The sequence below is a fragment of the Macrotis lagotis genome, chromosome 1, assembly GCF_037893015.1.
Source record: "Macrotis lagotis isolate mMagLag1 chromosome 1, bilby.v1.9.chrom.fasta, whole genome shotgun sequence".
Lineage (NCBI taxonomy): Eukaryota > Metazoa > Chordata > Mammalia > Peramelemorphia > Peramelidae > Macrotis > Macrotis lagotis.
In genome coordinates, this window is record NC_133658.1 from 290,756,521 (window position 1) to 290,770,712 (window position 14,192).

Below are 14,192 nucleotides of genomic sequence, written 5' to 3' on the forward strand. Positions count from 1 at the left end.
TTTGGTTTTCCAACACTCTATCCACTACATATGAACATATGTGTACATGTTATATATCCCAATGGAATTAAGGGACTTGGGTAAAGGATCATTTCATTTTTATCTTGTTATAATGCTAGCATCTATTTGACAGTCCCTGGCAAATAACTGACAATAAATGTTCGTTGATTGAATGATTGAAAGAGATAAAATATCTTCGTTCCAGTCAATGCTACTTATCACCCATGTGACCCTGGACAAGCCTCTCTATACTTCAGTTTCCTCTTTTGTAAAATGAAGGGTTTAGATTTAATTGCTCAGTCATTTCAGTCATATCCCACTCTTCATCACCCCATTTGAGGTCTTCTTGTCAAAGATACTGGAGTGGTTTACCGTTTTCTTCTCCAGTTCATATTACAGATAAGACACTGAGGTGAACAGGGTTAAATGACTTGACCAGGATCACATAGCCAGTAAGTTTCCCAGGCTGGATTTGAACTCAGGAAGATGAGGTCCCTGACCCTAAAAGTGGCAGCTTTCTGTGCACTATGGTGCCACCTAGCTGCCCCAAGAAATTAAATGACCTCTACAGATTTTAGCTCTATCTCTGAAAGTCTGAGTCTCTTTTGTCTATCTTTCCCAGGTTCCTGTAGCCAATGCAGACATGCATGTGCTGGGGGGCATTCTTATAGCCCAGTGACAGCCATACAAGGCTGACCAGGTGATTGGTCCTTAAAGAAGATGTAAAGTCATGAGTAATTCCTGCCAGACCCTTTCTGTCTGAAGCATCAGAACCTACAAAGCCAGAATAGTAGCTACAATTTTTCCAAGAGGGCAAAAATGAAAAATGAATAGATTCTTCCGTTCCTTCTATTATCTGTAGCACAGTCTGCACTATTTATTTGGTCCTTAATCATAATCCAGCTGTTGGGATTGTTTTTATCATATTGAGCTGAAACCTCCTTTCTTAAATTTCTGTATGCCAGTTCTCATTCTGCTCTCTCTAGAGTCAAGAAGAAAAAGATTAATCTCTCCTTTATATACTTACTACCAGCAGGAGGAAAGGAGTCAAATGGGCAGTAGCTGTTGGAACAAATGAATTCTCTGAGAGTAGAAGGAATGGGCCTTCTTGTGATATAATGCTAATAGCTAACACTTCTGTTGTTATTTTCCAGACACTGTACTTAGTGCTTTCCAATCATTATCTTATTTGATCCTCAGCACAATAGGTGAAATTACTATCCCCATTTTACAGATGCCAAAACTGAGGCAAATAGAGGGTAAGTTAGTTACTTGTCCAAGGTCACACAGCCATTAAGAATCTAAATCTGGATTTGAATTCAGGTCTTACTGATTCCAAGTTAGTACTGTATCAAATTTGCCACCTAGTTGTAGTAAGATCTTCCCTGAAACCTGGGCATCATAACTGGTATTCTCGCTCAGGTCTAGGTTAGCTTCTCAAATTCCTTTCAACTCTGAAGTTCTTTAGGTCTGTGAAAATTATAGGAATTTAAATCTTATAATCAATCAGTTTAATTTCCTTATCTTGACTTTAGGGAAACTAAGCTCCAATAAGAGGAAGTTACTTCTCTGAGGTAGTAAGACTGCCTAAAAAAAGTCCAAATTACTGATTACTATTCCACTGGGCTCTTTTGACTATTCCAGGCAGTCTCATTTGTTTTGTTTTATTTTGTTCTTTAATCTGATCTCAAGTTGGTTTACCAAGTCTAAACCCATGAGCAGGGTTATGCTGGTAAGTATTTAACAACCATCATTCTGAAAACACTTTTAAGTTTTTAACGTGCATTATTATTTTCCCGATCACTTTATTAAGCATAGACAATCAATAAAGCCCTGATTTGTAGCCTTTGCTGATTTCTGAGATGTAAATGTTCATGCCAAAAATTTAACAATCAGTTCTGTTTATTCCAGCCCAGGTCTACCTTGACAGAAGGAGGAGGTGGCTGGAAGGTTTGGGGCATTCTAGGTACCATCCGGAAAAACCAGACTGGCAGAGGATAACAGTTACAGATAATCGACCAAGCAGTTGAGCTACCTGTGGACAACTGAGAGTTAATGGCAATTTTCTCTTTTCTCTGAGGAAGGCATTTCACCAGCTAAGGGACAGGGTTGGTAGAGGCAGGGCAGATGGTGCCCCCATTAATTTGTTATTCAATTCTCTTGCTACATTCCAGTACATTTTTAAAGACTGCAGTCTCTTAGATGCCTCCAGGGCACTAATTAATATGCAAATTGAGAAACCTAGAGAGGGCTTGGCTGTTGTGAACTAATCAGTGCTTTCCTCCTTTGCCTGCACTGGGGATTCCCACTGACAGGGCAGAACCAAGGAGAGGGAGAACTACACTAACTCCCCTACCTGAGAGCAGCCTCTCCAGGGGGTCAGGAGCACTTGCTTCCTTTTGTTTGGGTTCCTAAAAATCAGAGATTTACAGCAGAAGAGACCTCCTAGAAGAGATCTAGGACAAAAAAGCCTCTCTTTTAGCAAATACAATGCAACGAATTTATTAAGTGCATAGTTTGCCAGACACTGTGCTGGGAGATGAGACTTCAAGGACAAAAGTCAAAAAGGACCGTGAGGAGGGAGAGCATTCCAGGCATGATATTATGCAAGTTGATGAAATATCACACAGATATGCTTGGGACCTGTTTGCCTGGAAGATCCCTTGTTAGAGAGGAAAGCAAGGTAATAGCAGTCCCCACAACTAGGCTGAAGTCTTCTTAAAGGGCAGATGTTGTCAATTCAAATAGAAAGGTTTGCTTGTTATTGTAGCCTTTTTGAGCAAAGGAGTGAACTAAACTTGCACTTTCGAAATATGTTCAAAAGAGGGTAAAGAGGAGAGGCTGGAGACAAAGAGACTGGAAGGCCTGCAGTGATGCCAGTGAGAGGTGATTCGGGCTTGATCTAGGGAAAGGGACAACTTCAAGAGAGATTGCCTAGGGTGAAGTATTTAGAGCAGGAGGTCAGGAAGACCTGAGTTCAAATGTGACCACAGACACTTAATACTTACTTAGCAATGTGACCTTGGACAAGTCACTTAACCCCATTGCCTTGCACAAAAAAAAAAAGAGACTGCCAAGGTAGTCTTGGCAAGTAACTTAATATGGAAGGTATTATGGGAATTTTTGATTTCCTTTTGCATCTTTTGGTTAATACAAATTTCACCTGAAAATTTCTTTAGTGCCTTAAAAATTCAACAGATAAGCAGCTGTAGGAAGAATCTCAACTCCTAGGTTACATGTAAATCTTCCTCAATTAGCCTGTTTGTGAAACTTTAAAATGTAGTTTAATCTGTAACCTGACTAAATTTACCTATAGAGTTTGTTTGATGAAGTCTATTTCCTTAGGGGATGTTTGAGATTATGACTATTTAATCAATTCTTATGACATTAAAGGAAGTATGGGATTATGGATCTATCTTTAACTTTTATGGCCAAAGAGGAATGTACAATTTTGCAATATGGTAGCTCAGTGAATAGAGCACTGACCTTGGAGTCAGGAGGACAGGAATGTGAAACTCAGACACTTGATTCTTACTAGCTGTATGATCTTGGACAAGTCACCTAGCCCTGATTGCCTCTTATCCAGGATCATCTCCAGTCATGCTGATTCATATCTGGCCACTGGACCCAGATGGTTCTGAAGGAGAAAGTGAGGCTGGTGACTTAGCACAGCACCCCCTCATTCAAATCCTATTCATGGGCTTATCATGGTATCATTTCCCTGATGCCATGGTCTACTTTGAAAATTAAAGACATAGACGGCTAGGTGGTGCAATGGATCGAGCACTGGCCCTGGAGTCAGGAGTACCTGGGTTCAGATCCAGTCTCAGACACTTAATAATTACCTAGCTGTGTGGCCTTGGGCAAGCCACTTAACCCCATTTGCCTTGCAAAAATCTAAAAAAAAAGGCTTCTAGTAGGCAAAATCATGTCAGAGTGACAGAGAAATATTATTTTACATGTTTTTTGTTTTGTTTGTCTTTAATTTTTTTTTTAGGTTTTTAGAGAATGAAGGATCAAAGAAGACTCAAAATTTGCAAACATGATGACTAGAAGAAGTTACACAAAAATAAGGAAATTAGGAGAGGGGATTCTAAGGGGTAGCTTTGATCAGACTGAAATTCTATTGGTTCAAGTTCAATGTTAGAGCAAAGTGAGGTACTCATAAGTCATTCAATAGTTAATAGTTGATGGAGTGTCTCATTAAGTGATTAGGAATTCACATCAATACTTCTAGAGGTTGTCATGAAGTTGAATAAGGAAAGTATCCCTTGAATCTTGGGCTATCTAGTCCTGGGGAAAGAGTTGTCATCTTTCAGGGAAAAACAAGTCCGTCCAGCCCATGTTGGGACTAGCAGATCCTTAACCGTGGTCTATCATGGGTGCATTCAGGTGGGATAATCAGGTAGAGATGTACAGTTGGTCAGTCATGTGAGACTGATAGCTGAGGAGAGACATGAAAGCTGGATAGGTGGATTTGGGGAATCATCTGCAAAGAGACAATAGGTAAACCTACTAGATCTCATGAACTTTCTAAGAGAGTGAGCATGTAGAGAGAGAAGAGGACACCACCCAGAGTGGGACCTAGATTATGATCCTGAAAAGAAAAAAGAGGTTCAATTAGATAGGGTACAGGGGAGGGGGAAGAACCAGGATAGCAGAATCACAAAACTCTGGTGGAAGAGAAAAATCAAGAGAAAAGGGTGATCACAGTGTCAAGCACAGCATAAAAGTCAGGAAGGACTTTCATCCTAAAGACTAAAAAAAGTGTATTGGTTTAGCAAATAACAGATCATAGATGACCTTAAATAAAATAGTTTCAAACTAATGGTGAGATTGAAACTAGCTTGCAAGGGATTGAGAAGAGAGTGCACATAGATAACCCATATCAAATTTCTTGTCTTCTCAATGAGAGGAGAAAAGAGGAAGAAAGAGAATGTGCAACTCAAAACTTAAAAAAATGTTAAAAATTGTTTTTACATGTAATTGGGGAAAAAGAAAATATTAATTTCTAAAAATGTAAAGGCAAAACCACATTCAGAGAAAGTACTATAGAGTCTGAATGTAAACCAAAGCATATTATTTTCACTTTTTTTAAAAAGGTTTTTGTGAGGCAATGAGGCTAAGTGGCTTGCCCAAGGCCACACAGCTAGGTAATCATTAAGTGTCTGAGGTCAAATTTGAACTCAGGTACTCCTGACTCCAGGTCTGGTGCTCTATCCACTGCACCAATTAGGTGCCCCTCTATTTTCACTTTTTAAAAAATTTTGTTTTATTTTTTCTTTCCCATGTTTTTCCCTTTCTTTCATATTACTTACTATTATAGGAGGAGGGAGGAAAGAGAAGGAGGTAGAAAAACATGGAACTCAAAATCTTAGAGAAATTATAGTGGTGAAAACTTTGAAAAAAAAATTTTAATGTAAAGGAAGAAAAAAAAGGGGAGAGAAAAAAGAGAGTAGGGTAGGAAGAAGCAGAAGCATGACAGACAGCTTTTCCCCAGAGTTTGACTATAAAAGGGAAGAACAATGTAGGCTAATAGTTAAGCCAAAATGTTAGAAGTTTTAAAGTATGAATATGTTCTCAAGAAGCAGGGGAAAAGCCAGTAGATAAAGAAATACTGAAAATGAGAGAGAGAGAATGATCAAATGAACAAGTTCTTGGAAGAGACTATAGGGGAAAGGAAAGTATAAAGGGTTCAAAAGGGTCATGTTTTCTAAGATAGGAGCAAAGGAAGAGAGGATAGTGGCTACTGATTAATGGATTTAAAAATAGAATTAAAGAGGACAAATTTATAATGAGAAAAGGGAGGGCTAGAGAAGTTAAATGATTTGTGTTCAGCTGGTAATTATCACAGGATTTGAATTCAGGGCTCTAACTCCAAATTTTTGTTGTCCTTTAATAATGGCCTATTACTAAGTGTATTTGAGTTCAAATCTCAGATCTGTTTTAGGTCGCTGCATTTATTTTTTTGGACTGGACTGGAGATATCATAAACATGGAAGAATTCCTGAGTATTAGTCATCAACTTCTCTGTAACTTAGAGAATATTTCATTCAATATAGTCTTAGAAACTTACCTGGGGCACCAAAGATTACTCAATTATTATGCATTAGAAGTAGAAATTGAACCCAGGTCCTGTAAGTCTGAACTTAATGTTCTTTCCTTTGTATCATGCTGTCTTTTGGGACCTCAGTTTCCTCATTTGCAAAATGTTCTATTTGATCCCAGTATTACCTTCCAACTCTACATTTCTAAGATTCCCTAGGATGAAGAAAGTCTTTGAGGTTCTTTGAACCAGACCAAGGACTGCCCTTGACTATTCTGGAAAGATGGAGAACTCACAAGGCCAGCTCTCCATAAGGTGGGAGACTGTAAGACTAAGGAGTTGCCTCCCAACTATCAATATCCTCACCATAAGATTCCCATCACCAGAGTCTCTCTCTTGAGTTAGATTTTTTTTTTAAAGCTAGACCATAGTCCCAAAAGCCCTCTATGAAAATGCATATTGGAAAATATTTCTAAAAGGAAGTCAAACTGTGAATAATTGAAAAGCCAATAATGGATTTGGAAAACAGATAATGAAGCATAATTTCTTCCTTTCATTTGAGAGATGAGAGACTATAAGGGTATCATATTGTAATCACTGGAAAACAAGGTCATTGTGTTGATTGCTTTTACCTAACTTTTTCTTGGTCAAAAGGAAGAGTTCAGTTAGGGGATATAACTGATGACTGGGTAGGGAGAGAGAAGGTACCAATAAAACAAGTTTTAAAAAGGGGAGAGGAAACATACTGGTTACCTGAGAGTGATCTCTAGTTCTTTCCCAATGGCACATTTACCTAAATTAATTTACCAAGATAGTGAGCATGGAAAACATATGAAGACAATTCTTAACAGAATGAAGTATAAGATAATTTTCCTTTTTTTGTAATTGAAATTTTAATTTTATTTTTCCAATTACATTCAATGGTAGTTTTCTAACATTCATTTGCAAATTTATGAGTTCCACATTTTTCTACCACCCTCCTTTGGGTCTGGTAAAAGTTGTACATGTACAATTGTGAATAACATATTTAGATATGTCATATTGTGAAAGAAGAATTGGAACTAAAAAGAAAAAACCATAAGAAAGGAAGGAAAAACATAAAAGAAGTTCTTTAAAAAAGTGAACTTAGTATGCATTCAAACTCTAAATGTAGATGGCATTGTCCATAGCAGGTCTGTCAGGGTTGTCTTTGATCTCTGTACTACTGAGAGGACCTGCATCCATCATAGTTGATTATTTCATAGTGTTGTTGTTAATGTATTTAGTTTTCTCTTGGTTCTCCTCACTTCATTCAGCATCAGTTAGTATAAGTCTTACCATGCCTCTCTAAAGTTCCATCACTCATGATTTCTTTTTTTTAAGGTGTTTTTTTTTGCAAGGCAAATGGGGTTAAGTGGCTTGCCCAAGGCCACACAGCTAGATAATTATTAAGTGTCTGAGACCGGATTTGAACCCAGGTACTCCTGACTCCAGGGCCAGTGCTTTATCCACTACTCCACCTAGCTGCCCCTACTCATGATTTCTTATAGGGAAAAAAGTGCTTCATAGTATTCCAGCCTTTCCCCAATTGATGGGTATTCCCTCAATTTCCAGTTCTTTGCCACTACAAAAATTGCTGCTATAAATGTTTTGGCACTTTTCCCATTTTTTTATGATTGCTTTCATTTATAGACCTGGTATTGATATTGCTTTGTTAAAAAGTATACACAGTTTTATTGTTCTTTGGGCATATTTCCAGACTGCTCTATAGAATAGGTGGATTAGTTCACAACTCTACCAACAATGTATTAATGTCCCAATTTTCCCACATTCTCTCCAAGACAATTAATTTTCAATGGTAGAAAGGGCTGGGTCTTAATCTTATGCAGATGTTGGACCTGGAGTCATGAAGACCTGAGTTCAAATCCAACCACAGATACTTATTATCTGTGTGATCCAAAACAAGTCTGTTTGCCTCAGTATCTTCAACTGTAAAATGAGTATAATAATAATCCCTACCTTCCAGGGTTGTTGAAAGGTTCAGATGAAATAATATTTAAGTGCTTAGTAGGGCCCAGCACATGGAAGGTAAGATATATGTTTCTTCCCTTCTCTTTAACTGATCTCAGAAATGATATAATAAAATAATTTCCATGTTTTCTTTTATTCTGAATAAATATTATTCAAATGAGAGTTGCATATGAATCTTCAAATCTTTATCATGAAGAGCTTTTCCTTTCAAGTATATAATAAATTCAACCTGTTACTTTCAAAGATGTCCTGCTTTTAAGTTAGCAAAGAATTGGAAATTGAGTATATGTCCATTAATGGGAGGATAGACTAGATTACAAGCTGTCATATATGATTATGATGGAATACTATTGTGCAATAAGAAATAATGAACAGGGTGCTCTCAGAAAACTCTGGGAAGACTTACATGAACTGATGAAAAGTGAAGTGAGCAGAACCAGATTACATTTACATAGTAACAGTAATATTGTACGATGACCAACCGTGAATGATTTAATTATTCTCAGGAATATGTGATCCAAGACCAAAGGATTCATGATGAAAAAGGTTATACACACCAGAGAGAAAACCAGTGGATTTTGAATGTAGATCAAAGAATACTATTTTTCACTTTATTTTTGTATATTAATTAGTAGAATGTTTAATTTTTGACTTCATATTCCTGATGCTTGTCATAAATATTTTCTGTTCATTAAGCAAAAGCTTAATTAAAATGTTGATTATTTTTATTATTTATTTTATGTCAAAGGAACAATATGTATTCCTATTTAAATTCATTTAAAAGAGATTTAAATTCATTTAAAAACAAACCATTCCCCAATTAACAAATGGTCAAAGGATATGCAAAGGCAATTTATAGACAAGGAAATCAAAGCTATTAATGATCATATGAAAAATTGCTCTAAATAATTACTGATTGGAGAAATGCAAATTAAAGCATCTTTGAGGACTACCTCATACTTCTCAGATTGGCCAATATAACCATAAAGAATGATGATCAATGTTGGAAGGGATGTGGAAAATCTAGGACACTAATGCATTGTTGGTGGAGTCATGAACTGATCCAACCTGTCTGGAGAGCACTTTGGAATTACGCCCAAAGGGCAATAAAAATGTTCATACCCTTTGATCCAGCAATACCACTACTGGTTCTGTATCCTGAAGAGATCATGAAAAAGGGTAAAAACATCACTTGTACAAAAATATTCATAGCAGCTCTGTGGTAGCAAAGAATTGGAAATCGAGTGAATGTTCATCAACTGAGGAATGGCTGAACAAATTGCAGTATATGTATGTTATGGAACACTACTGTTCTATTAGAAACCAGGAGGGATGGGAATTCAGAAAAGCCTGGAAAGACTTGCATGAATTGATGCTGAGCAAAATGAGCAGAACAAGAACATTTTGACTCTGTAACAGCAACATGGGGTTGGTTCATTCCATCAGTGCAATAATCAGGGACGATTATAGGGTATCTACAATGAAAAATACCATCTATATCCAAAAGAAAAGAACTGTGGAATTTAAACAAAGATCAAAGACTATTACCTTCAATTAAAAATAATTGTCTTATGTACTATGCAATTTTGCTTTCTCTTATATTTTATTTTTTCCTCAAGGATAGGATTTTTCTCTCAACACATTCAATTTTGATCAATGTATAGCATGGGAACAATGTAAAGATTATCAGACTGCTTTCTGTGAGGGGGCTGGGGAAGAAAAGGGAGGTTGGGGGAAAATTGTAAAATTCAAAATGCAAGGAAGTGGGGTTAAGTGACTTTGCCAAGGTCACACAGCTAGGTAATTATTAAGTGTCTGAGATTAGATTTGAATTCAGGTACTCCTGACTTCAGGTCTGGTGCTCTATCTACTGCACCACCTAGCTGCCCCTAGCCTTTATTTATGTAAAATTTTGAGTTCCAAATTTTTCTGCCTCCCCATCTTCCTTTTCCCTTACCCTAGATAGCAAGTAATCTGATATAGATTATACATGCAGTCATGTTGAACATATTTCCATATTAGTCAAGTTGTGAAGAAAGAATCAGAACTAAAAGGAAAAACCACAAGAAAGAAAAAATAACAAAAGAAATAGTGAAAGTATGCTTTGATCTACATTCAGACTCCATAGTTCTGTCTCTGGATATGGATGACATTTCCCATCACAAATTGTCTTTGCTTTCCATATTAGAAAACAAAGAGCTAAATCTATCATAGTTGATTATCACATAATGTTGTTGTTATCATGTACAATGTCTCTTGGTTTTATTCACTTGAACTCAGCATCAGTTCATGTAAGTTTTTCCAGGTTTTTCTGAAATCTGCCTACTCCTCACTTCTATTTTTAATTGATATTTTGTTTTTACAAATACTTATGAAAAATTTTCAACATTCATCCATATGCATATGTATATTTTTAAGTTACAAAATTTCTTTCCACCCTCCCTTCCCACCCTCCTCCCTTCAGCAGCAAACAGGTTAACATTGTACATGCATATTTGTGGTAAACAGTTTTACAGATCAGTATGAGGAATTAGGATTAAGGGAAAGAGATACATGAGACATTTTTATAAAGTGTTCATCAGATTCTGAAGGTTTTTGTTTTCTTTTCATTGTTTTTTCCTCTGGATATGGCTAGCCTTGTCTATAACAGATTTCTCAGGGTTGTTCTAGCTCTCTGAAATGCTGAGAGGAGCTGCATCCATCAAGGTTGATCAACACTTGTTAATGTGTATAGTGTGTACATTGCTCAGCATCAGATGCCGTAAGTCATTCCATGCCCTATCTAGAGTCCAACTGTTTATTGTTTCTTATTGAACAATAGTATTCCATTGTATTCATGTACCAGAACTTCTTTAGCCATACCCCAATTGATGAATATCCCCTCCATTTCCAATTCTTTGCCACTACAAAAAGAGCTGCTAGGAATATTTTGGATTTTCCCCATTTTTTATGATTTCTTCTGAATATAGGCCTAGAACTGGTATTGCTGGATCAAAGGGTATGAACAATTTTATTGTTCTTTGGGCTTAGTTCCATATTGCTCTCCAGAAAGGCTGGATCCTTTCACAACTCCACCAGCAATGCATCGATGTCCCAATCCTTCCACAACCTCTCCAACACTGATCATTTCCCCATTTTCTCATCTTGGCCAATCAGATAGATGTGAGGTGATACCTCAGGGCTGTTTTAATTTGCATTTCTCTAATCAATAATGATTTGGAGCATTTTTTCATATGATTGTATATAGCTTTAAATTTTTTCATTTGAAAACTGTCTATTTATATCCTTTGACCATTTATCAATTGGGGAATGACTTGTAATCTTATAAATTTCAGGCAATTCTCTATATTTATAATTTAGAAATGAGACCTTTATCAGAACTTCTAGTTGTAAAGATTGTTTGCCAGCTTTCTGATTTTCTTCTGATTTGGGCAGCATTGATTTTATTTAGTGCAAAAACTTTAAAATTTAAGATAGTCAAAATCAGTCATTTTGTAATTTATATTCTACTCTATTTCTTGTTTTGTCATAAATTTGTCCCCTTTCCATAGATTTGATAGACAGAGTATTTCTTGGTATATTAATTTATCTATGGTGTCACCTTTTATGCCTAAATCCTATATCCATTTTGACCTTATTTTGGTATTGGGTATGAGATGTGGGTCTACTCCTCACTTCTTATAGAATAATAGTATTTCTTCATTCATATACCACAATTATTCCCCAATTGATGTGCATCCCCTTAATTTCCAATTCTTTACTGATATAAATATTTTTTTTGTGTGTATATATATATATATATATATATATATATATATATATAGGTCTTTCCCCTTTTTATGATCTCTTTGGGATACAGAGCTATTGGTGGTATTGCTGGATCAAAATGTTTGCAGTTTTATTGTCTTTTGGGCATAGTTCCAAATTGCTCAGTTGACAATTCCAACACCAGTGCATTAGTGTTCCAGTTTTCCCACATCCCTTCCAACATTGATCATTTTCCTTTTTTGTCATTTTAGCCAATCTGATAGGTGTGAGGCGGTACCTCAGAGTTGTTTTAATTTGCAGTTTTCAGATAAAGAAATTAAATTTATCTATGAAAAAAATTTTCAAAATCACTACTGATTAGAGAAATGCAAATTAAAACAACTCTGAGGTACTGCCTCATACTTATCATATTGGCTGATATGACAGAAAAGGAAATTGATCAATTGGGAAATGATAACTTAATTTTTTTATTTGGGGGGGTCTGTTTTTTTCACAACATGACTAATATGGAATTGTGTTTAACATGTTTATGTATGTATAACCTATATCAAATTGCTTACCATCCCTGGGAAGAGCGAAAGAAAGAAGGGAGATAGATAATTTGAACATCAATAATTTAAAAAATGAATGTTAAAAATTTTTACAATTTTAATAATTTTTAAAAAAGGACAAAAAGAAAAAGCTATAGATCAAAAAGGGGGGGGAAGCTGTCCTGCTTTGTTTATGATTCTCTCTGACCTTCTTTCTGTTTTCTTTTTTAAAAAAAGTTTTGGGTTTTTTGCAAGGCATTGGGGTTAAGTGACTTGTCCAAGTCACACAGCTAGGTAATTATTAAGCATCTGAGCCATATTTGTACTCAGGTCCTCCTGACTCGAGGGCCTGTGCTCTACTCACTGTGCCACCTAGCTGCCCTGATCCTTTCATATTCTTAAAAATTATTGAGGTGACTCCCCCAAAGACCTGTTGTTTACAACAATCTCTATTAATATTAATCATATTAGAAATCAAATATCTTAGTATCATGAAAATAGTTATGGCATCATATAAACTATTGAAAGGGGGTCTTAGGGGCCTTAGGATCATATTTTTGAGAAGTGCAACTGACTCTCATCCCTCTAAGTCACATTGAATCAAAATCTTTCACTTTAATGTCATCATCATTCACAAGCTAGGAAACAATTAATAATGTGTAAAAACTGCTCAACAGTCATTTTAATTCAACAAATATTTATTAAGTACTTTCCAGGTACTGGTCTATGCTAAGGCAAAATCAGAAGGTGTACCAGTAAAAAAGCTTCACTCCTACTCTTTATGCTGTTACATTGGCCTGAGGGGAGGAAGGATTACCTATCATGTCTTCAGATACTTGATAACCACTCTTGAGTTTTTTAGATATAGTTTCCAGATCCTTTATCTGTGCTTAGGTGTTGCTCAGATTTGTCATTGTCCTCAAAGTATGACTCCCAGAATGGAACACAATACCTGAGACGATGTGAGATCAAGGTAGAGGGCAGCAGATGCATCATATCTCTTACTGTGGAAATTAAATAGTTTAAGATTGCATTAGCTGCTTTTAAACAGTTAACTGTTTAAAACTTGAAGAAAACATTTTGTATAAGCCCTTGCTTATGCAAATATTTCAGGCTTGACTATGAGCAAAAGGAACTTTTATTTCAGAAGCAATAGTTCTGGCACTTAAAAAACAGGATTGTGTGATGCAGTAAATAGACAGCAGGGATCAGATCCAGAGGAAAGAGCTGAGGATTAGTCTAGTCTCTGACTATGGGACACTAGGCAAGGTAATTAATTTCTTTGATGCTCTAGGAAACTCAAAGACTAGAAAGAAGGTGTTGACCTAAACTGGTAGAGGAGGTTTATCCATCTGGGCATTTCCTATTACAACAAAATCACAGATGCACTATCCATCTCATCTAGGGCTGCATCAAAAGTCTATTAAGTTTTCTGTTTGGTACAGGCTAGGAAATGGAGTGGTAGATCAGTGGAATAGATTAGGTACAAAAAGAAACAGTAGCAAATGAGTATTGTTGTCTACTATTTGATAAGACTGCAGCTTCTGGGATAAGAACTCACTATTTGACAAAACTGGAGCATAGGTTGGTAGAAACTAGGCATAACTCAACATCTTACATCTATACCAAAATTAGGTTGAAATGGTACATGATTTAGACATAAAGGATGATACCATAAGTCAATTAGGAAAACAGGGAATAGTTTATCTGTCAGATCTATGAGAGGGGAGGAGTTTATGACCAAAGAGAAAGAGAACATTATAAAATGCAAAATAAATAATGTTGATTAAATTCAATTTAAAAGTTTTTACACAAATAAAACCAATGAAACCAAGTTT

General features: G+C 36.2%; 1 protein-coding gene across 1 annotated transcript in view; it reads right to left on the reverse strand.

Annotated features, from left to right (window-relative positions):
- GPR107 (G protein-coupled receptor 107) overlaps window positions 1–14,192 on the reverse strand; it is a 147,378-nt gene that overhangs the window by 5,257 nt on the left and 127,929 nt on the right. The window lies entirely within an intron of this gene.